A 24701-nucleotide genomic window follows, 5' to 3' on the forward strand; every position below is an offset into this window, starting at 1 on the left:
TTCCTCCTCCTTATCATTCTCATCCCCTCAGCTCTACCTTTAAACCCTCTAACCTCCCACCCGCTCTCCGTTTTTTCTCTTTTCCCTGGCCTTTTCTACTATTCTCCCTTGGTTTCCATTTCTCTCTCACTCTATTTCTCTGCCTCTCCCTCTGTTCTCGCTGTTGCTGTAAAGGTCAGGTAAGCTCCATGAATAAGCTGTAGATTTATGATGCTGCCATCTCCCAGGAATCACTGTGACCAGGGCCAAACAAAAACAACACTGCAATAGACCGCAATAGATCGCCGGAGCCCCATTCAGCAAATGCAGGGGTTATTAATGAGGCCACGGGCCGGTGCATTAGAGGTTGAGGGAGTGGTTAAAGCTGTGGGTTGGCACACACACCTACAGCTTAGACATGAAAGGGGGGAGAGAGGGGGAACGGCATGCAGCAAAGGGTCGGAACTGAACCTGCAGCTGCTGCGGCGAGGACTGAACCTCTGTATATGGGGTGCACGCTCTACCATGTGAGCATACCTTGGTGCCCCAATATTTTGTTTTTTTAGCAGTCTTTCACAGACACCATTTACCCTGAGCCCTAGACCTTTGCGGCTGAAACGTCACCAGCTCAGCAAAAGAGGCAAGTCCTTTGACGAGTCAAGGGGTTGCGGTTTCATGTTACATTACATCAAAAAAGTGCAAGAATCATGCAAGTACATCAACTTCATCAAATATGCTGATCTACTTCAACATTAGCGATGAGAACCAAGTTACGATAATAATAATAATAATAATAATAATAACTATTATATATATAGCGCCTTTCAAGACACCCAAGGACACTTTACAGAATTACTGTGGCTAAGCTAAAGTAGGTTGTAGGCTGTGGTAAACAGGTGGTCTTTCAGGAGTTTTTTTTTTTTAAATGTCCGGGGATGTAGCATTTCGTTTATCTGCAGGGAGGGTGTTCCAGAGGGATGGGGCTGCAACACTAAAGGCTCTGTCTCCGAAGGTACAATTACTTACAGAAGGACCCCGAACCACTTAATATGCAACTCCACTGTACTGACTTACAGTGTAGGCTACGTCTACATCAGAGGAAGACATTGCACTACTATATTTACCTGACAGAGAACGTTGCAGGTTCAGAATTTAATCACAAAATATCACAATGAAAATGTGGAGTACCAAATCAGCTATAACAACTTTTGAACGTACACATGTTCCACCAAAACAAGTTCCTTCCCGAGGCTATTTTGCAGCGCCGCCCATGACGATTGTGATCGGTTTAAAGAAATGCCAATCAACCAGATGGGAGTTTCTCTCCCATCCTGGAATGCTGTGTGGAGGAAGGTGTGGCAATGCGAGACTAGCTCAAAGTAATGAATATACATTTGATACATAAGTTAATGAATTAACAGCCAAAGTAGATATCTAAAGGTAAAGGATAAACAGTTGAACTATTATGTAAACTTGACCAAATCTGTCTAAACAATTCAACTGTATGAAAAAAAATTGTAACAATATCCACTTCTATAATAATTTCAAATAGCATCCAGTTTAAATCCATTAGAGTACATTTGGAATTAGATGGTTGAGGCCAATTGAACTCATCTCATGGGACTTTGGGGGTACATCAAATATTGGGAATCACTGGTATACAATATGCTTAATGCCTTCACACTGCTTTGTATGCCTGCAAACACTCACATATGTTTATAGAAAAACAAACAACCTGATAAACTGTGATAATGAATATCAAGGGGAAAAAGGACATGAGTTCAAGCATCAGCAACAACTTACTGAATAAAATCATTAAAGGCAAATACAAACTAAAACATCATTTCCATAAGTAAGCCTTATCATCCTGTGTAGTTCAATCAGTGTCTGCAAATATGAACATCTTTTCCCCCCAAAGCCAGACACTGTGAAAGGCTCATTTCCTGGGGATATGGTCAAATGTTCAGCATACTATTGTATATGCACAAAGGGATAAAGCTTCTTTTTTTTGTGTATGCATAAAAGCTTTTTCCGTTATAACACAACAGATTAAAGTCTTAGTGCCGTTTTCAAGCTTTGGAAGAGAATTATTCGTGTTCCCTTTGAATTATTATGAGAAAAATAAATGTGATTTCACTTTAACACAGTCAAAGCATCCTCTGAGTACACACTCCTGCACATTTTGGAAATTATATATGTTAAATTGTATGTCCGTGTGTATTTTCCCAAGGACAACTGTAGCACATCCATCGATACAGTATATAAAAATGTGAGAGATTTTCTTCTTTTCTTCGAGGAAAATCCTTAGAAGCTCTCGCAGATTTTCCCTGCTTCTTATGTAGTTAGGGGATGTTCAGACACTCAAGCACTCAGACAGATAAAATTACCCGTCTACACCTCCAGCCAGCCTCATTACTCCATTCTTCCTCACAATTTCCACACCATGCTCCTGCACCCCCACGCCTCCCTCGGCGAATATTTCCCCTCCCGCAAGTGTTGGGTCACGGCGGGTTCAACCTCCAGTCAACAGTCTGGATTAAAATTTAACACGAGCCCTGATGCATATTTTATTGTTCTATGCCCTATATCCATCACGCTATATCCTTCTGGCTGCCTCTTCTCTCTACTGGTGATCCGTTCTCCATATTTGTCCATCTCCAGAGTCCAGGCCTCACTGCGGCTAATTGTACTTATTAGGCTGCAGTGAGTGACATGCGGAGAGCCAAAAAAAAAAACGCCCTTACTGTCACAGTGAAAATGGAAAGTAGTCTAGAAGATTGCCCATTCTCAATTTTCTAAAAAATAAAAATGACAGAATAGCAAAGGGGATGTGCGTAGGTAGTACACTTAAAAAACTCAAAAGGTTACCTGAACACAAAAGTAGGAGAGCAAACAGCTTCTTCTTTTTTTATTCTTCAACGAATAATGCCAATGAGTTCAAAATTTTTTCCATCCAGCTTTATTGCAGGTGCAGGTGCACAAAAAGTAAGATTGAAATCAATAGCAAGTATTTCAGTCCCTCAGTTTCTCATCAGCCTTTACAGATTCATGGTTGCAGGTCACTTAAATATACCAGGCACAGGCGCAATCAATGGGCCATCAAGTCAAATTAGGTAAAAAAAAAGAATTGCAGTAAACAGCTCAGACAGGTAACACATACTGAAATGGCTGCTACAGATGAGGTAAAGTTGATATTTCATGTTAATCAATAATAGTCAGAGCTTATAAGGGCTATTGGGCAATATCATGTCATGTTAGCTCAGAAAAAGAAAAAAAAAGAATTGACATGAGGGTAATAACAGCAGAAGATACATCATTAAAGCCCATACTACATTACTTATTTATAAAAGCAGTATGGAGTGTATTCAGAATGCTTCATGGTTAAATGCATAAAGCAAAAAAGGAACATATACAGAAGCATATGATATTTAAAATACAAGAAAATAAAGCAATGGACTTCCAAGGACAGTAACATTCACCCCGTACACATAAACCACAGACACACACATACAGTAAGTTATAGGAAAATAGACAACTTTTTATTTTCAGCTTTGTGTTTAACGCATGAGATTTCTGGCTCCTGCATTTTGAATGAGCTGGAGCTTCATTCTTTTGATGTGTGAAAAGAATTTCTATCAAAACAAATCGTGGATAGTGATGAGACAAAATCCAGAAGAAGATTTTGGAGGAAAGAAAGTTTGAAATCTTCGGAAAAACATTTGGTTTTCTTTTTGTGAAGTTTAATTGGCAGCAGCTTTGCAAAGTCGGTAGTGGCAGCTTGATTGACGTGTGTCAGTACCCATGTTGCATCATTTAATCTTCATAAGAAACAGAAAGCACATTGACTTCTTGTGTTATTATTGGAAAAAAAACTGTATACTGTGACAATTAGCATGGTATAGAAAAAAGAAAGGTATGAGTTAAATAGGCAGCTCTGAGAAAGTAATGTAACAAGTAATTAATTCAGCTGCGAGTAATTAATAGTACTAATAGCACTGTAATGTATTTATTAAATGACAGTGGTGGAAGACGTATTCAGATCTTTTATATTTATTTTTTGTATAAAATATACTCAAAGTACCAAAAGTAAAAGTACTATGCAGGATTGCCCATTTCAGAATCATCGTCATTTAGTGATGCAATAATCACTTTAAAGATGCAGCTGGTAAAGGAGGAGCTCATTTTAATTACTTCATATACTGCTGGGTAGTTTAATCTATAATACCACATCATCATTTTGTATTAATAATATAAATCAGCAAAGTAATTAGTAGATAAAGCTGTCAAGCTAATTAAGTGGCGTAATATTTGCAATATTTGCCTTCTTAGTGTAGAAGTACAAAGTAGCATAAAGTGAAAATACTAGTAAGTAAAGTAAAAGTACCTCAAAACGGTACTTACTGTAAGTACAATACTTGGGTAAATGTTCTTAGTTACATTCCACTCCAGCCCAATGATGGTTGGTATCACAAAGTTCATATCATTCATTTCTCGGCCCCAAACCTCCACATGTACACAATGCAGGTTACTTTGAGAGTATTGCACATTTTTTATTTCACTTCAAGCACCAACTGTCACTGGAAAAAAAAAAGTGCTACAGCTTGCAGTTTGTCTGTTCTCAATTTCAAAAACTGAAATGTAGAAGTGAGGGAGAAGGATGAGATAAAAAATAGAGGGTGGAACATCTTTCCTCTTAGAGGCAGGGTAGTAGCTGGGGTCTTGAATTCACTTCTTCCCATAGGTTCCCATGGTGAAGAGTGAATAATCTCACGCTGGTAAAAGTACAAGCTTTTACCTTGTTTGACCATTACTGAGGGGAGTTCTTATCTTTATAATTTCATTTCCAAAGGATTTGATTTCCCACGGATTTAATTGCAATCCCCTAAACCCCAGTATCCTCTCGTCTAATTCTTGGTCTCTGTGGGGGAATTCCACCTCAGCAGTCTAGTATTGTCTAAATCACAGCGATGGTCCCGTCTACCTGAGCTGCGCTTCCGTCTGCGTGCTTTCTAGTTTTCTGTGCTGCTGAACTCTGTCTGACCTGACAGTAGACTGGTTTAACCCAGCGGTAACCCCACAACCACTTGTCTCATCGCCCTTACCGGCTCAGGAGGAAAGCATGCACGCACACACTTACACACACACACAGACACACTTACACACTTTCTCACACACACACACACACACACACATCATTCATTCGAACAGCACGGTTGGCTGGCAGAGTAAAATGCCTAACACCAAATAAAGTTCTCATCCATTTTTAATTGTGAACAGAAGCAGTGGGGGAGAGGGGGGGGGAGCTATATGAAAGCTTCGAAATACAGTACGCACACAATCACACAAACATGAAAGAATATGTATGCAAGAGACAGCCTCAAAGCGGTGTGAAGCTATACTGTAGGTGGCTTCAGTCAACATCACACAGTCTGATGCGAGGGGGCTCGTGGCAAACAGATCATATGGCTCTTTCGAAATTGTGAATGCTTATGAATAGAAATCCGTCTGCAGATGTTTGTTTGTGCACAAATCTTCCCATGGAGTATAATTACAGGACACATAATAGGGTATTTTTCCTGATGAGTGGTTATTATGGTGTCAGGGCAATAAGAAACTCGAACATTCACAGATTCAGTTCTCACCTTCTTTACAAACACGTCCAAGTAGGTGCTAAAATACCCAAACACATCGGCAGCTTTTGCGAGGTCATCCGTCGGCCACTCATCGCACACTGATCCTTTTCTGAGTTGAAAGCACACGCTGAATTCTGAAAACATAATCACTCAATCCATCAACTTTCAACTTTATCTTGAAAGCATGTTCGTCCCCACTTTCCTGTGTAGGAAAACGCATCTTTTCAGCATGCACTTCATGTCGTCTTCTGTGCACTGAATCATTTCTTCTCTCCTACATCTCCTGTCTCTACGCACTGTAGCATGTCATCTCAAACAGAAGAAAAACATCATCTGTCTCTAAGAAGGATGTTGTCAGAGCACTATGCTCAACTTGTCATTCCTTTATATATATGTATATATTTTAAAGGTGACAAGGGAACTGAAGCTTTTTGCACCTGATAAAAAATAATAGCCTAAAATGTAGCTAGAAAAACAATGCACTACAGACAACACAAAAGACAGTATAATGGCAGCATAGGCATGCATTAAATAAACATCATAGTAAGATGGCTTCTAAGTACAAACATTAATGCGACACGTGGCAGAAAATCTGAATGAGTCGCCCATTAGTTGAGTGCTGCATTTGCTTCCTCCTTGTCAAATAAGAGGCCCGACAGAAGAGAGGGAGGACAAATGATTGCTCCGCTGTAATGGGACGCAAATAATATGCTGTGAAAGCACTGTAGTAATGGTGTCTGAGTGTGTGTCTGTCACAATGTGTGTGTGTGTGTGTGTGTGTGTGTGTGTGTGTGTGTGTGTGTGTGTGTGTGTGTGTGTGTGTGTGTGTGTGAGGGGCGTTTGTCAAGTGTAAAAATATGAACTGTATCTTCAGGCTTGTGTTGGTACAGTACGCGCGCATGTGTGTGCATGATTGTGTGTACATGTGTTGTTGAAAGTGGTACTAACAGCATTACATGGCTGAGCACTCCGCTGGATCCCAGCAGGGCTTTTAGACAACTTAGTGTCCATCGTTTTTGTCTTGTAACACACAAACGCACACACTAACACCTTCCCTGGGTCATTGTAAGGTTGCCGTTGTGTGTGTTTTCGTGTGAGTACAGGCTGGCACGCGTTTGAATCGGTGTCTGCATGAGTGACAGCTTGCCCTTTACTGCAACATACTGTAAACTCCTCGCACAGAGCGGTCAATCACCATCAAGTCAGAAAATGGCGCTGTAACACGCTGCGTTTCTGTTCAATCAAACTCTGCAGAATAGAAATGAACTAATGTCCAAAATAGTCTAGGAAAAGGAGGCATGCTGTGATCAGATGATTAGTAAAAACATGACGTGGTTCATTTCATCAACAACGCTTTGTAAGCTTCAAGTGACACTTGCTCCGCCAGACAAAAAACTGGGCATTAAAATTAGAACAAATAAATTGACGTTTCAAATGGTGGAAAGTAATGACTTTGTTTGCTAACTTAATATTCCAAATATTAAATGAACAACATGATAACAACATCACACATGATTGCAACCCAATTTGTATTGTTACTGTAGTCTCCATCCTTGAAGGAGTAGAGGGTTGGATGATAGCCATTTTAGACATGTAATAATGTATAAACAAATTAACATACACAATTTCAAAACCAGATCCACATAATTTTCATAAATACAACAATAATTAACAGAAACTAACTGGCTTTTACCGGAGCTTACAACGACATCATGGTCTTCAGTTGTCATGTTATTGACAGTCAAGCTCTGTAGCTCTTATTATTTCATCCTTAGCACTTCAATATTTTCATACCAATACTTTTTATAATAATGTGTAACGTGAAAGGGGTCGCTTGTAGTGACTAAGCCACAGCAGGCAACTCTTTCTAAAACCCCACTATACACTATCTGCCCAGCACCAAAAACATCAGACAAAGTTAGCGACCGGCTGGTGAACCTAATGTAGTGGAGCGTTTAGCAGTTAAAGAGACGGATATTTCCCCCAGGAGTTGCTGGAGACCAAAACAGAGCTAAACAGGAAAGCAATGACTGCTGGATGTATACATAAGCAACTGTTTGCTAACACATTTGTGAATCAACTTATATGTCAGAATTGTGTTTACAGCTTGTTACGCAAAAATTGATTGGTCTTGATCTTGGAAATAATAGTAGGAGAAAACTATCTCCATGACAGCTGTGCAAAACCCTATCCACTCATGATGACCATGTTGAGAGCTCTGAAGGAAGCAAGTGAGTGGAAGTGGGACAAACTTACATTTCCAAAGTCAAGAATGGAGCTCGTACCAGTGTTGCATCCTTTTGCTCACTCTTTTTCATTTGTTGCCTTCAACTTAATTCTCCCTCCCTGCTAAGATGTCACTCTTTTCTAAACTCGAGCCCCAAATGTTTGTATCAATAAATACTGTATACTAAAAAGGTATACAGGCGTCTGGAGAGCTGTTAATAATTAATACCTCCAACTTGTTTTTGATGAAAAACAGTATCAGTGCATCCCTGGTGGAGTCTGATGTTTTTTCCTACCTTGTAAACAGGGCTGAAGTTCCAAAAGCAGAGTTTCAAACTTTTACATCCCCTGTGTCTCTTCGACTGCTCTCACCTACTGGAGGCCACAAATCAAACTGACAGGGTCAGAAAAGCCAGTTTCATGAATGAAATAACATTTTCTAAGGGCACCTGTGAATTATATTTTATTAATCCTGTGCTCTGCTCCTGTCCTTTTTGTATACAACCTGACACACAAAAAAGAAATCCTCTTAAGAAGCTTGAGCATGAACATCTGTGTTTTGGGGTTTTGTTTGTGATATGAATATATGGATGGGGCTGGTTTCAAAGGAGTTAAACTTCCCCATCTCTGTGTGTATCCTATTGTTAATTGATGAAGATGAAACACATACCCAGTCAGCCAACTGTGCTGTGTCAAATTCACGATTAAATACATTCGGCGCCCAGAAAAGCATCAACCGACGGCTGATAAAATGGAATACTCGAGCAACGCCACTGTCACAGAAGGCAGGCAGACCCCAATGGAAAGAAACACCAATTACAGATGGCAACAAACACAGACTATAACCCTGGGAGATTCCTCCATAGCACAGAATTCAGTGCAGGCCCTGAGAATGGTCCTTATTAAAATGCTCAAGACAGAGTAGAATGAATAGAGAATGCTCGCCCTTTGAATGCTGATTAAAACGAATACGTAATTACTTTTCTGAAAGCTGAGCGCTACGCAGCGTACAGTGAAACTCCTCAGACTGTAGCTGCACATTTTTAAAAGAGAGCTGCGTGAAATCCAGAGCCAAGGGAGGGTGGCTGAGGAAAAGTGGGGTGAGGGTGAAGTGGGGTAGAGTGTGGGAAGGCAGGGACGGAAGAAAATGGAAGAAAATGCTAGATCATGACTGCAACAAGAAAGAGCCAAAGAGAGGAAGAGCAATACGTCCAGCCACTGTTATTCGTTTTCATTTGAACCCCTGAACCCTGAATGACTTCCCGTGGGTAGAAACAGCTTGTCAGCGCTGCGTGTGCGTTAGTGTGTGTGCGCGTGAGAGAGAAAGGGAGAGTGTGTCCACGCTTACATCAGCACTTCAAACCCCTCATTTCACCGCCTCAGCACCCCTCAGTATTGCACCCTGTTCTCTTTACGCCCCATCTCTTTTCCTCTATTTCGCCTCTATCCGGCCACCACCCCACTGTGTCACCAGTACGACTATTTACTCTTCCTTGGGTGCCGCTCACAACACTTATTTCTCTCGGTCTGCCTGCAGCTTTTTTATTGGCCTTTAGTCAGTCAGCCTGCTTTGACTTATCTGACTGGTTTCTTGACTGGCTGTCAATCAGCCTGCTGGTCGGTCACTCAGTCTGTCTGTATCTCTGACTGGCCTTGCTGTCGGCCCATTTGTCAGTCTGTCTCTTAGATTCCTGCAAGTAACTCTGACAGTTGGCTTTCCTGTGATTTTAAAATCATTATTATTATTATTATTATTATTATTATTATTATTATTATTATTATTATTATTATTATTATTATTATCATTAATGGTTTACCCAGGACAACCAATTTCTCGCTCTTCTTTCAAGTCTAATCATCATTTCATATACATACTATAATGTAAACAAACAAAAAAAAATCTGTGTCATACAGCTATAGCACCATCATTACTGTTACAATAGTCTCACATCTTCTCCACAGTGCTATATAATAAGGTAAAATATTAAATTAATTTAACTGTTCACATAATATAGCAATGTGAGCTATTTAAATTAGCTGGATACATGGTTAAACATAATTTGCTTATCCCAGTGTACCGCTGTGTGTACTTCGTCTATAGAAATCCCCACCAATCAGTCCCGAAAGGTCCCAGTTAGATAGTAAATGCCGTAAACATATTCCTTTTAAATATTCACAATCACTCACCAAAAACACCAGGCAGGTCTGCCTTATTTGCACGATTTTAATTTGCAGTTTCCTTGGGATGACTGGGAACTATCGGAGGTTCTGCAAAAACTTTTCCTCTGCAGCAGCCCCGCTGACTGCTTTAACCCGTCATTCAAAGCCCAAACAATTTGTACAGTACTTACCACAACTTGGAGCCAGTAGTGATAAAGGTTATATGACCATACATTAGATTAAGTGGTTATACGATTAATTATTTTTTCAACAGTCACTCTTTTTAGGTGTAGAAAACACCCCCCCCCCCCCGCGGGCACTTGGTACAGTCAGATTGGCCACTTCCTGTATATTTTGAAGCTCTGCTAGCATCTTTTGCTCCAGCCTGACAAGATGCAAGGGATTAAGCGAGCGTCCACAAACCGTAGCTCCTATGGCGCCATTTTGTTGCTAACAAGCCATCACCCGCTGTTAGCATCCCATTGACTGCCATTCATTTTGGCGCCACTTTGACAGCGAATAACTTTACATCTGAAGCGTTTAAAGACTCTATTTGTCCATTGAAAGACAAATTAGAACAACTTCAGAAACACTTCACTAAAGACAGTGTGACTGTACAGAAGTTAACTAAATGTGTGCACGCTATAAATAGAGACTGATGTACTGCCAACAATACTAAATTATGAGTCACCATTTATCTGTTTGCTGATGTATGTGCAATGTGAATGTAATCTGTATGAGGTCAAAAAGTCAAAAACTATCAAGTGTAAACTATAGAAACCTAAGATGTGTGCAAAGGGTTACTGACATTTATATAAGCTGTGTGCGGCCGTCACGCAAACATACAGAATAGTTTCTTTTTCAGCATATCACCTTACCAGTTTCAATACGTCAGAGTGTTTATTAGGGCTGCACGATATAAGGAAAATATCTAATTGCGATTATTTTGACTGAATGAACTAAATGATAATTTTTGTATCATTATTTTCATTTTCATTGTGTGATTTTTGCGAGGATCTGTACCAAACAAAGATTTTTTTCTTTATTCTGTAGGATACGATTTGTAGGCCGGGACATCTCTGCCTCACCACAATACTTAATTCAGAACAGTTTGACACATATTTTGCCATTAACAAATATTGCGCCCCGCTGCAATTTGGATATTGCACTAGTCCATATTGCGATTTCGATAGAATTGCGATTAATTGTGCAGCCCTAGTGTTTATACAGAAATGTATGAGCTGATCTGGGGTGATTACTGCATGCAATGTGGCATGAAAAACTTTTTGGCATGTTTCAGTGGTTTGAGGCACAGGAGCATTGCTTATGGATGCGCTGTTAAAAAGTTAAAGCTATGCAATTATTGCTCCATGTGATCAATGATGTACTGTGCAATCATTTGGGGACGGAGGCTTAGATATCTAGTTGCAAGTTGCTTCCAACCTGCCCAGCTCACATAGCGACTGGCCAGGTGTGCCATGGTGAGAAACTAAGGCACGGTTTAAATTTGTCTCTCAAACTATTTTTTTTAATTCTTTACACATCTACTGCATCTCAAATGTTGATACACTCACATTACTGTTAGAACAGCAGTTTAAGGTCAGACCTTAGTATTTAGCTTTGCCAGTTGCATTTCTGTAGAAATTAGATTTGAAGATGGCATCTTTGTTCTGGTATGCAAACACACAGGCGAACACGGATACACACGCACTCTAAAAATCCAGTGTTCACACTCTGTTTTTCTTGGAAAAAGTGAATTCTTTTTGATGAAAATTTGTTCATCCACGATCCCATTTCACAGCATAAAGTGCTCTTTGTGTTAATCAGTTAACTAATCCCACTTAAACTGCACAGTTTGAGACCCATACATTACTCAACAGCATGAGTCATGGAACACATACTGTAGCTCCCATACATCCAGCTCCTAATGACACTCTGTGTGTCTACATCTGGTCAGTGATGTGCAACCAAGCGTGTTTATCTGTGTGTTTGCATGCTTGCATAATTGAATTCCTAATGCAAACGTTTTCAAGGTGTGAGCGTATGTGCTTCAACGTTTGTGTTTGTGTGTGTGTGTGTGTGTGTGTGTCTGTGTGTGTGTGTGTGTGTGTGTGTGTGTGTCTTTGTACCTCCTTCGTCTTTATTTTACTACATAATTAACAATCCAGCTTCATAGATGCTCATCCTCTGTGACAAATGAGGTCTGTGTTGGCCATGACCTAACCAAGGTCTGTTGTCTGTTTTAATGCTCCGGGGAGAGAAGCTGAGAAATGGGTCGGGACAAAGAGAGGGATAGAGGAGCGTGTGCTGACCTGTGTGGGTTATTAAGGCCAGGATTCATGTTATTGTAAATCCCACAGAAAGAAAAACGCTTGGCTTTGATTCAGTGGACACTCCATTGGAATAAGGAGGCTCAGATGCTGATGGCAACATTGCTTCCCTGTTTAATCTTTTCTCAATGTTATAGGTGCACTCTAGACGTTATGATAAGAACAAAATCCAGTTTTCAAAATAGACGCTCTCAGCTCCAGTGAGATTTCATTTAATCATTTATTTCCCTTTTTCTAAAGCAAACACCAATTTACACAAGCTGTGGTTTGCAAACAGATCCAGAGTTGAGATTTTGTTTTAAAGTTTTGCCAAGACTTTTTCTTTCTTTACAGCCCTAAAGTAACTCCCACTCTTACCTAATGAAGAACCAAATTTAGCTGCTTTTCCACCCTTTTGATTGCTTCTTAATGCATTGCGGTGATAGCAAATAGATGAGTTTGTCTGCGTTTTGAAGACACAATGCACCACCTCGCAACTTAGAGAGGTCTCTGTGTTATACTTAGCGATGCCTGACTGAGTTCTGTGAGTCGCTGCCCCGGCACTAATGAATCTCAGAAGATGGAACTGATGATGAAAAGGAAATGTAAGACTGACAACTGTTGAGACGCAGGGATGTGGAGATAACAGGAAGCATTTCTCTCCCCCGCCGCGAAACATGTCAGGGCCTGTAATGAGTCTTCCTGTCTCATATGAAATGAAAGCCTGCCATTATCACAACTCCATCATTCTCACATTACAAGTTAAATTACAGGGTGCTTTCGAACGGAGGGAGAGAGAGGTGGCAAGCTGAGGACGGGAAATCACCATAAAAATACCTTGCAGTTTCCAGAGAAATAGTGCCCTAAATGTATGTGTATTCCATAGGATCTCAAATCGAAAAAGGATATGAATTATATTTCCATTCATATTAAGCCAGGAATTTCAAGAGGAGCGTTACCCGTGTGATTAGAGTGGCAATGAAAACTCCATTATTAGCAGCAAAACTTTTGTATTGGCTCCCGCGAGAAAGATGAAGGAAGAAGATGAAACATTGCCACATGTAATTACCAGAAAATTCTAACTGTGCTTAGCTAAAAATAGACACGATAAAAGTAACGGATATGGATAATTTCTTTGACAGCACCAACTATAAGGGGAGAAAATATGGAGACAATTTTGCTGGGTTGGACATTGTTTAGCTCTTACCCCTAGCTGACTCTCCACGGTCACTACATCATGGACGTCAATATGAATTACATTAAAGTAGCGTCTGGCTCACTGGCTTTGATCTCAGCCGCGCTTTCTTTAGCTTATGGTGATGAACCTACAAGAAACTCATCAGCGCGACCAAAATGAGCAGCTATAATTGTCTTTACAAGGTCACAGAATGATCCTTTCTAATTTGACGGCATTGTTAATTTCTTTCAGCTAATATCGTTGGACAAACTTATATCACTGGACAAAGACGGGAGATGGGCTCACCCTCAGGGGGGCCCTGTTCCTTTCATGGTCTTAAGTCCAGAAGAAAGGACAGTATTGGATAGAAAAGAGAGAAGTGAGGCTGGTGACGCTGTAAAAGAATACTGTAAAAAAATAAATAAAAAAATGGAGAATAAGACTAAAGTCTCAAGAGGTGTACAGAATATACACATATAAAACAATCAAATCTGTATTTGTGATAAATGCTCCTCTTCTTGTGTTCTTATGAAAGATTTAGGAAATAGCAAAAAACTTAAATTGGAGGTTCAGACTGGAAAAATGTTAATGCTCTTGCCTGAAAAACCTGCTGACCTCGGGGCCTAATCTTCTGTCTCTCCATGCTCACCCTAAAAAAAATAGGGGAAAAGAAAGGGATTAGCTCAGTGTGTTTTGGGACATTGGGAATGGAGCCAGAAACCAGCGACTGAGTTCACACTCAAGCAATTAGCCCAACTACTGTGCAGTGCATGGTATGCTATCAATCACTGCACTTAGTCAGAGTCCTGCGTGCGTGAGTGTGTGCGCGTGCGTGCGTGCGTGCGTGCGTGCGTGCGTGCGTGTGACTTCACTCTATCGACCGCTTATGAATCAATCAAAGGTTTCTGTGATGCAAGCAGGAGACCAGTTTAAACTCGGAATCACTTATCAAGTTAGCACATACCTTGATACACGGCAGCACTCAAGGTGTTGATGCATCACTTGTTCGGCTTTCAGCTGTTTGGGCGGGCATAACTGTATTTTTGGCGTACTGTTGCGTCTGTGTTTGTGTCATTGAGCACGCAGGCGTTCACTGTATGAGCTTGCAAGAAATAAAAAATCTGCATAAACTGCATCCCTGCTTGTAATGGGGTTTTGCGCCCACATGAATCTGCAGGCGTCAGAGCTGGTTTCACTTGGTAGCATCTCACGGAAGACTGAGATAGAAGATGAAAAGGTCTAAGGCTGAGGGCTCCAGGAGGAGAGATGGTGGTGTTTAATCAGGTCCTTCGTTGTTCTCCCCCTGCTGTGATGAGCGTTGGGCTTTAATTCTGCTGCTCCTGTCTGCTCTGGCATTCGTCTGTTGCCATGGCAAAGGCACACTTATTCTCATTCCAGTGGCATTCTGCTGATTCTGAGCCCAGCAAAGACTCACGCATGCACAGACAATGGCACACATGAATTCTTAAATGCATGCATGTGGAACTGCTGAGTTCCAAATACACAATGCAGCATACACACAATGTATATAAGCAGATGCACATTAACACACACTGCCACAGAGCCAATTCACACTTCTTCTGTTCTGTATCATGTGCAGACATGAGGAGCCTTAAGCCTTGAGCTTTCACTGACTTGAATGCAGATTCATGCTTCAACCATCTGTCGGCTAACAGCTCTCCATGTTTGCTGCATGTGTAATTTGGACCTTCGCAGGCAAATATTGAATCACATCGGATCATATATCTCACACAGGGTATGTATACCCGACTAAGTAGCCCCATCCGGGGACCAAGCCCCGGACATCTGCCCTTGGCTTCTGAAGCAGTGTCTGAAACAGCAGGGATGGGAGGAGGATCAGGAGGGATGGATGAAAGTCTGGCAGTAAGAGAGAAAAAGGAAGGGAAGAGAAATGGGGGCTGCAAATGAAACCGGAGAGGTATAGATGAGGGTGTTTGTATCAACTTTATGGCTTTGTTCTGCACCTGGAACAAACATCAAGGACCACTAAAAGCTACTTACTTAAAACGATACTTTGCCCATTTTCAAACGAGCTCTGTGTCTGTGGTTTGTAGTAGTTACATTTTTGTTGGATACTTAAACTAATCAGCTGACCTTTTAATCACCTTTTAATCGTTTTATTAAAGCTTTAGACCTGCATGGTCTGAGTAGGCAAAACTTTTTCAAGTTAAGTTATAGAATAGATATTTATCTAGTCTTAATACAATACTCTAGTGCCATGTAAAAGAGTGTTTGGTTGCTGCAATCATTCCTCTATCCATACAAGATAGCAGATATGATTACAGCAACCAATAACTCTTCTAACGTAGCCTAAATATTGTTTTTATTAAGGTAGACTTAAAAAGTGAAAGTCAATTAATCGCAAAAAAATGCTGTCACTGTGACAGCAAGTTAAGTCACCGACAAACAAAACATGACAAATAAATTAATATATTCTTTGTTGTGTGGATATTTATAAGCCGTCCCCGAACAGATTGGAAGCCAGCCGCCAGTGTTTGCATTGAAATTATAACGGCCATTAAAGCTAAAGCTTTCATGGGTGGCATCCCCGTTCTGTGTGATCCCAACTCTATATTCCTAAAAAAATAAAATAAAACAGTGATGCGTTGTGCTGCATGAGTGAGTATAGAGGATGATTTCTTAATGTAATGTAAACGATAAACGAATTTCTGGTAATTATGATGCCTTTGCACAGAAGATAAATAATGAAATGCTGTAGCCTATCCTCATATATAAAGAAAACAATTTATTGTTAAAATGTTTTTTACGTGGCTGGGTGATACATCAGAGTTAATGTGATTTTGTTTATCTGCCTATTGAGTTCACCAAGAAAATTGGCCAACCAAATTAGCACTGATGGATGACTAACCATTTTAACAAGGACTATTGTGGCAATAAAGTGATTGTCATTGATCTATATTTTCACATCTAGGTGACAAAAGAAAAATCTGAGAATGACGACGGGGCTTGAAACATACTCAATGTACTTCTGATAACCAGGTCTAGCGAGTGAGTAAGTGAGTGAAATAAGAAAAGGTGAAAGTCCCTGAAATGATAAAGGACGCAAAAGCTTGAGGAGCAAGATACAAGGACAGAGGAAGATGAGTCATGGACAGGAGCGCAGACACAGAGCGAGAGAGAACATTGGAAGTTAAGACACTTAGAAAATTAGAAAATATTTGGAGGCCATGAGTTACTGAAAAGAGGCAAGACATTCACGAATAACTAACTCAAAAAATCATCTCCAAATCTGTTCGATTGACCCAAACGACTCTTCTACTGTTTGTACTCTTTCCTATTGAATAGCTCCGTTACAACATTTACCATAACTGTTTATATCATGGTGGGGTTTTATCAGATTTGCGATAAGGCATAACAAAAAAATCAGTCTGGGCGTTAAGGGAAACTCTCTGAACATACAAACCTGAGAACACAACATCTTTTTGGTCCAGCACTTACAAACACACACACTCGATAGAGGCATAAGTTTTGATTCTATGTCTAATATAAATCCATAGCGTGATGTACAGCTTTCCATAAGCGTGGGCTGCTTGTGTCCAGCGGGCACAGTTATGCTCATATAGAGTTATAAATAGCTAATGTACACACGCTCTGTTTGCCTGCTGAAATGGATATTCTTTAAACAAACACATACTGTAGTCCTAACCCGCAATGTTGACGGATAGATGCACGCCACATTGTGTAGCAAGCTGGGAATAGGCAGCCGTGTAAATGACGGCTTCCACAGCGTGCTTAACAACGCTTAACAAACATAAGCTTACACAGCGTCTACATTACATAAATAATGTAATTGTTGCTGACCTCCGGACACTGAGAGTTTCTGTGTGAGTGAGTGTGTTTGACGCAAACACACATGCTTTCTCATTACAGATTGGTCGATAAATTGATTAGCTAAAAACAAACCACAATTTGTACTTGTAACTGCCAGCAACACACCCGGTGAGCCGATATTCATCTCTAACAGGTCTGTCAGCTCATGAATACAATGATCATTTGTACCACTAGAGGCCTGGACTATTGCGCATAGACTCATTTACAGTACCTTGCTTCTTTGACTGTGTGTGTGTGTGTGTGTGTGTGTGTGTGTGTGTGTGTGTGTGTGTGTGTGTGTGTGTGTGTGTGTGTGTGTGTGTGTCTGTGTGTGTGTTTGTTAATCATGCATGTGTGAGCAATAGGGACTCACTCATCTCTGCCAAGGTCAGAGAAGGCAGCTGTATTCATTAGCCAGAGCCACTGATTGTGCATTCAGAGAGAATTTTGATTGTGTGACTACAATGAAGACATTACAATGGGCAAAATGCGACAGATAGCAACGATATTTCCCAAGCTCATCAGTGAAAACGCTGGAGGGACCCTAAAGCCTTGTTTCTACTGTATAGCATAATTGTCCTCTCTGGAGTCAAACACAAAAGAAACCAAGCTGTGATTGTTGCCTGTTGTCTACTGGATTTCACAGGAAAACCAAATCAAAGCTGTGACCTGACTCCTAAGTTGTCTGGCAATATGGCATTCGGGTACTTCACGGGCACATGTTCAGCGCTCTTGTCAGAAAGAAAATTGGCCAATCTAGCAAATAGTGATGTGAAAACTACTTTTGTAGAACAGACTGTGCCACAACGTCATAGAGAGTGATGGAAAGAGAAAGAAAGCACTATTACAGTCTATGAGGCCCATTGTGGGCAGAAGAGCGGGATGAGAGAGAGCGATGCTATCGGTTTTATCAATCTGAAGCTGGACACACACACACACACACACACGCACACTTACAGCTGCACATACATAGCTATACCACAAAGTTGAACTGAATGGGTGGATTGCTGGGCCCAGTAGATTAGAGATGAGATGAGAATCAGGGCAAGGCGATAAAGAATTGGTTGTTCTTTTCATTAGTCTTGTTCGCAGCTGAGTAGGATAAGGATGGAGTGGGGGGGGGAGACGACAGAAGGAGGCAGGGAGGTAACGAGAGGGAGAGGAAGGATGGAGGGGAAGGAGGCCAGGGGCAGACAGATGGAGAGGTGGACGGAGGAGGGGAAACGAGATAGCTGGAGAGAGACAGAGGGATGGTGCTGACTGTTTGAATGCCACTATCAGATGAGGAGGTTGGATGCAGTCAAGGCAACTCGAGGTCAGACTAAAGAGAAAAAAATTAGTCGGTGAATTATACAAAATCTTTCAATTCAAAAGTAATCCCATCAAGAGTCGATTTTTAATTAAATCTCTTTTATACATTCCCTTGTTTCTCAGCACCATAGACATTTTTTCCCATCGCATAGCTTTTTTCCCATGGCATAACTCTTTCCCACACTTGTATAGGAATGATAAACATCTCTTTTAACCCGACTCAATGGCTTGTTTCACTCTTATCAGCCTCCTGCGTCTCTGTGGTTTCTTTGCTGTGAAAGCTCGCCGCTGTTCTGCTTCGGTGAGAGTGCCGAGAGGGTTGTGGGGGAAGTTCCCAGGTCCTGTGTGCCGGCCTCCCTTCACTGCCCTGGGGGTAAACACTAGCCACTCAACCAGCGGACCTCTATGGCTTTTTACCACCCAGGCCTCCAAACAACGCCTGCAAACATCCAAGGCGAGAATGGGCCCTTTTTACGAGGTCACTTTGGTGCTCCATCAAAAAAAAAGTATATCAATAAATCTCTTTTCGAGTGGGAGAATGAACAGCGTTTTTTTCTGTTTTTAGTCTGTGTGATTGACTGATCTTCAGAGAGTTGAAATGAGGGTAAAATGCCCTCTAATGATAAGGGTGGGGGGAGGGTGTGGTGGTGGGGATGATGAAGCTGATTAGTTGATTACGTGGTGAGGGCTTCTTCTGAGCAGACTTTAATTTGCACGACCAGAGAAGAAAAGTAATTAATTTCAAACTTCCAAGACCTGGGGGGGGGGGCCAACCACCCCCCACCCCCACCCCCCCCCACCAACCACACCACACATTTTTTAAATTTTTTTTTTTTTAATTTTTTTTTTTTTTTTTGTAGGGGTTTTTATTGTGTTTTTTGGCGCCAGACAATCTTGAGGATTTGTTTTTTTTTTCCTCAGAAGCTTGTATTCGTATCCGCTTCTGCTTCTGACGCACCACCAAAGACGGAGCTGTGTTGTAATTTTACAAAAATCTATTTCACATTTCCACAGAGGTTGATAACTTGTCCACGAAAATGAGTCTTTTAAGCAGCTGAAAGGAGAAAAAAAGGGCAGCGCGGAATTGCACAAGATGAGGTGAAAGAGATAAAAAAAAAAAAAAGGCAGGTGTCTTTTCCTGCTTTTCATCCTCTTGTTTTCCTGCTGGTTACTAAACAGTCTGTGTCACTGAAAATGAACAGCAAGAAGAGGGATGGAAAAGTAAGAAAAATATGAGGGAAGAGGATGCAGGAAAAATGGTGTGACGAATGGGAGGATAAGATGAAGAAAGAGGAAATGAAAAAAAAAACGAGATGATGCTGGGAGAAGGTTAGGAGAAGGAGGATGAGAGAGATAAAGAGAGGAGACGAGGATACGGAAAGGTTACTAGAGGAAGGGATGCGGGGATGGAGGACAAAAAGTACGAGAGAGAGGAAGGATGTCCCCCGTTGTTTCTGACCAGTAAAGGTTTCATTACGCTGCTGTGCGATAACAGCAGCTGGAGATCGTCTGTGAAATCTAGACCGCTCCGTTATCCCACTGCTTCCCGTATAACAATGCTGTTTACTGCTGTATCGCTTTACCCTAACAGTAACCTACCTCTTCAAATTACACTCAGGAGCACACCAGCACAACAGCAGCTCCACAATGGAACTGATAAGGAAACGGTACACACCGACAAGCACACACACACACACACACGCATACAGATAGAAGCAAGCACGTTTAAAGAAACCTGTCAAGCCAAGGAATCATTCAAGCTTCTGAGTTGCTAAGTGAGAGCAGTGCAGGGTTCCGGAAGTTCTGGAAATGACTTTTCTTTACTTTTCTCTGCACTTAGTTAGTGCAGTTTGGGCTTTTTAGGCAGTTTAATCAGTCCCTCCAGGATTATAGTGAGAACGGGTTGACGTAACACACGCACGCCGCCAAATTCATTTCCTTTTTTTTTTATATGAAGACGAGACGAGTGTGACTCGAACATCTCACATTTACCAACAAAACGTACAGCGAAAGACCGTGCAAAACATTTCAGACCGTCCTGCCAACCTGTATACATTTTAACATCAATGTACGCTGTAACGATTTTTCACCCTAAAGTCGCTGAAAGCTGCTGCGGTTTCAATCCTGTCGGCTCTCTGCAGCGGGCGGGGCTGCTGCTCAGTTCCCCCCCCGCGACTGACCACACGCACAAACACACAGTGGATGCAGGAAAAACCGGAGATGAGACGACACAATGACCTAAATTGAGGACAGCTACGCTCGTTATTGTAAGTGCAACGATAAGTTAAAGTCCAATAAGTACTTTATCAAAACGTATGAACGTTGTGTCCCAGGCCAGGTTAGGAAATTAACTAACAATGTAAAGATCAACAAGCCACTGACACATATGTTCAAATTTGATTCATTCAATAAATTTTTATTTTTTTGTCTTAAATCCACCAGCCGTTTTCATATTATACCAACATTTGCAGCATCCTGAGCCTTTTTGGAAGGTTAGTAAGAAAATTCAGCCCAGAGTAGTTTTATTCTCCCCAAAACAAGTTTCCTTTTCATTTTTAAAAAAGTGAAAAAAATCTCAACTTTTTTTGCAACAAAAATACAAAAGCATTTTGGGCCGCAACAATCTCAAAAACATTTTGCGAAATCCTGGAGGGACTGATTAATATAATTAAATTGGACTCTTGTGTTTCTTGAGGAAGGATTGAGGATATTATTAAAATAAATGTTTCAAATGGGAACGATGGAATAAAATAACACACATTGAGAAGCAGCAATTTATTACTGTGTGTTGGCTGGTTTCTGCAGCTATGTGTTGGAGTTCCAGCTCCTGAGCTCAGGAGCTTTGGCTTTCACGGTCTAACCACCATCACCTCCCGGCCCATTCACAGCGATGATGATCTCAGCTTAAGACTTCAATAGATATCCATCTCCTCCTCATTCACCACACACACATGCACCTGATGCCTGGAAGATTTGTCTGTGCCGGTGAGAATATCTTCACATACAACGTGGCTGAGAAGCACGCACGTGAATACATTTATGCAGATGCACACTGTTTGTGTGTGTGTGTTTGTGTGTGTGTGATACGAGATGAAATGGCTTTGACTGCATTTTCCCCACAGCAGATAAGGATCAGAGGCGCCCTGATAGTAGGAATTAGGAGCTGGGATCCCATTGATCTCTAATGGACCGCTACAAGCCGTCTGAGAGCCCATCAGTGTATCCAAGGAAACACGACCCCACGCACACACAAACAGAAGCACACACACACTCGCACAAAACAAATAAGACAGACAAACTCACTTGTGTTATAAATGCAAGAAATGTTACTGCTGGTATTAGGTTACATGGTCAAAATGCCCCCAGAATCAATGATGAAAGCTTAATTACGGAGGGTGAGATATGAGACTGTGTGTGTGTGTATGTGTGTGTGTGTGTGTGTGTGTGTGTGTGTGTGTGTGCGTGCGTGCGTGCGTGCGTGCGTGCGTGCAGGCACGAGTGAGTGTAGATGTGTGTTTAAGTGTATATGCATAAGTGTTCATGCACCAATATTGTTTGGCTGCAGAAAAAGAGAAACAGAGGGAGAGCTTGTGTTTCAAGGCTGAAAGTTTAAATGAAACTGGAAGCTCAGTGGACTAGTGGTTGTCCCGAACCTTTGCCAGAAGATAAGGGACAGAAAATCAAATTACCTTTTTCCCACACACACAGTCATGCACAAGACCAGAGTAAAGAGACGGTGAAAGATGGCCTCCCAAACGTCTTGATATTGTGTCTCTTGTCTTTCATCGCAGATGAAATGAATGCATCCCTCTTGCCTCTCTTCTCCTCCTCGCTCCTCGCTTTCTCTTGTTTTCTGGCCTACTGGGCACATCTATTACCCTCTGATGAATGACACTGAGAATCGTATCTGTGCTTACAACGCTCACTGTACAGTGTCAGCAATTCATCCTGCGTCTGAAGAAAAACTGTCAGCTGAGCCACATGTCCTCACATCTGCCTCACTACTTCTTAACTTAATTCAAGCAAGCACAGTCTAATAGTCTGTAATAATCAAATAAACACACCGGATTTGGTATGGTTCAATGCAATAATAATTTCACTGTACTGTTAGCACAAATACGGCAAAAGTGAGGGCTGTTTCTGCAGGGAAAGGCGCACTGCATCAACTCTGTTTCTGCTTTCTCTTTTATGCTAGTCAAAAGCCACAACTTTTTGGGGAGTTAGCTCTGTGTCCCTCCCCATCTCCCAAAATGCGAATTATGTTCCACCATTATATTTTCTTTAACCAATACATAACCTTGGTTTATCATTAACCATGTATCATTATAAAGTTATGTAAGTTATGATCTGCTTCAATAGGACTCTGTTCATCTATGCAGGGCCAATTAAAAAAAAACAAAAAAAAAACATTATCGAGAGGCTTTTCATGGAAATGTTGCTGTGTCCATGAGTTCTGCTGCTTTCAATGGCCAGAGCATGTACAGTTTCAAATGATATTCACTTTTTCATGAGGGCAATATTATGAAATGTCTGAGGCGAAAAAATCAACCTCTCAAGCAGAGTGAAAAACCTTTCAAGTTTACATTTAATTAGAGTTTCAGTTTTATCTTCTTGAGATTGACTTTCTGGAAGGATCTGTAAACAAAAACACTAATTAATATAAAAGAGTAGTACTAGTTTGACATTTTGGGAAATATGCTGAAAGTCAGATGAAAATATTGATACCACTCTTACGTCAGTATGCTAGCTAAATATGAAGCTGCCGCCAGCAGCCGACTATCTTAGATTAGCATAAAGACTAGAAACAGCTAGCCTGGCTCTGTATGGTAACACTAATGAGAACAGTACATTTTGTTTGTTTAATCTGTACAGAAACCAAACCAGTTTTCAGGGGGGTTATGTGTCTAGATCTTGGCTGGGAGCAGTTCCCAGGCTTTTTCTTGTCAATGTAAATTGAAAATCTTGGGATTTTAGGCTAACCTTGGGCTTTGGGAGACTGTGATGGCCATTTCTTCTACAGTTTTCATATTTTTTATACCAGATGATAAATCAATAAGAAAATAATTGTTAGATGCAGCCTCTACATGACTACAAAAATCTTTATTTCAAAGATAATATCATGATTCTTCATTTTCTTTTGTTAAATAGTTGCTAAATTATGCTATTGGACCCAAGTTGGTCTAACTTCAACAAAAGGAAATCAACTCGCTGGTTTCTCATTTGAAATTATAACATCCATGTGTATATTACGTCAGTGCAGTATAATGGCTGGTAAAACCACTGGTGGGGACCAAATGCGTCTGCGTCAAACAATTCGAGTGGATTCCCAGCTGAGCCTCTAAGTGCTACTTTTCAATTCTAACTCCACTTTCTTTCCATATTTTCTCCACTTCCCTCTGAAATTACATTGACATGACATTGTGATAACCCTATACTACAATAGAAAAGGCTAATTAGGAGTGTTTAAGCTCCTTTTGTAATTAGCTAACTTGGAGTTTCTTACATTTCTTCCTCAGAAGTTTCTTTCTTACTCCCCTGACACAAGTGGCAGCAGCTGAACCAAGATGAACTTAAGATGATCTTCACATGTTCCTTTCAGGCTTGGCTCTCACAGTCTCTCTTTGGCACTGAGGCTGATTTGACTTCTGAAACTGAGCGTTAAAATGGTTCTGATGGAGGAGTCAAAGGATACTTTGAGTTAATTACAACTTGGGTTTTATTTACTCATGTAGTTCTGGACATCTTTACTGTCAGTAAAAAAAAAAAAAATAGATTACACTTGATTGGAAATACAGTCGTCTGATGGGGTAAAATGAATGAAAACCATGTATTTTAAAATGAGAAAACGAAGCCAGATAGTGAAATTGTTAATCAAACTGTCCGTTGCAAACATCCACAGACTGAGTTACTGGTTCAAATATGACCTTCTGCACTTGGCCTAGTTGTACACAGTTTTCCAGCCAGGTATCCCTTGGAATTATTGGATGATTCTGCACCTCTTGAACAATCAGTGCCAATGCATGCAGGCCGTAGCATGCCCTTTAGCTAGGGAGC

The sequence above is a fragment of the Perca fluviatilis genome, chromosome 20 (genome assembly GCF_010015445.1).
Source record: "Perca fluviatilis chromosome 20, GENO_Pfluv_1.0, whole genome shotgun sequence".
Lineage (NCBI taxonomy): Eukaryota > Metazoa > Chordata > Actinopteri > Perciformes > Percidae > Perca > Perca fluviatilis.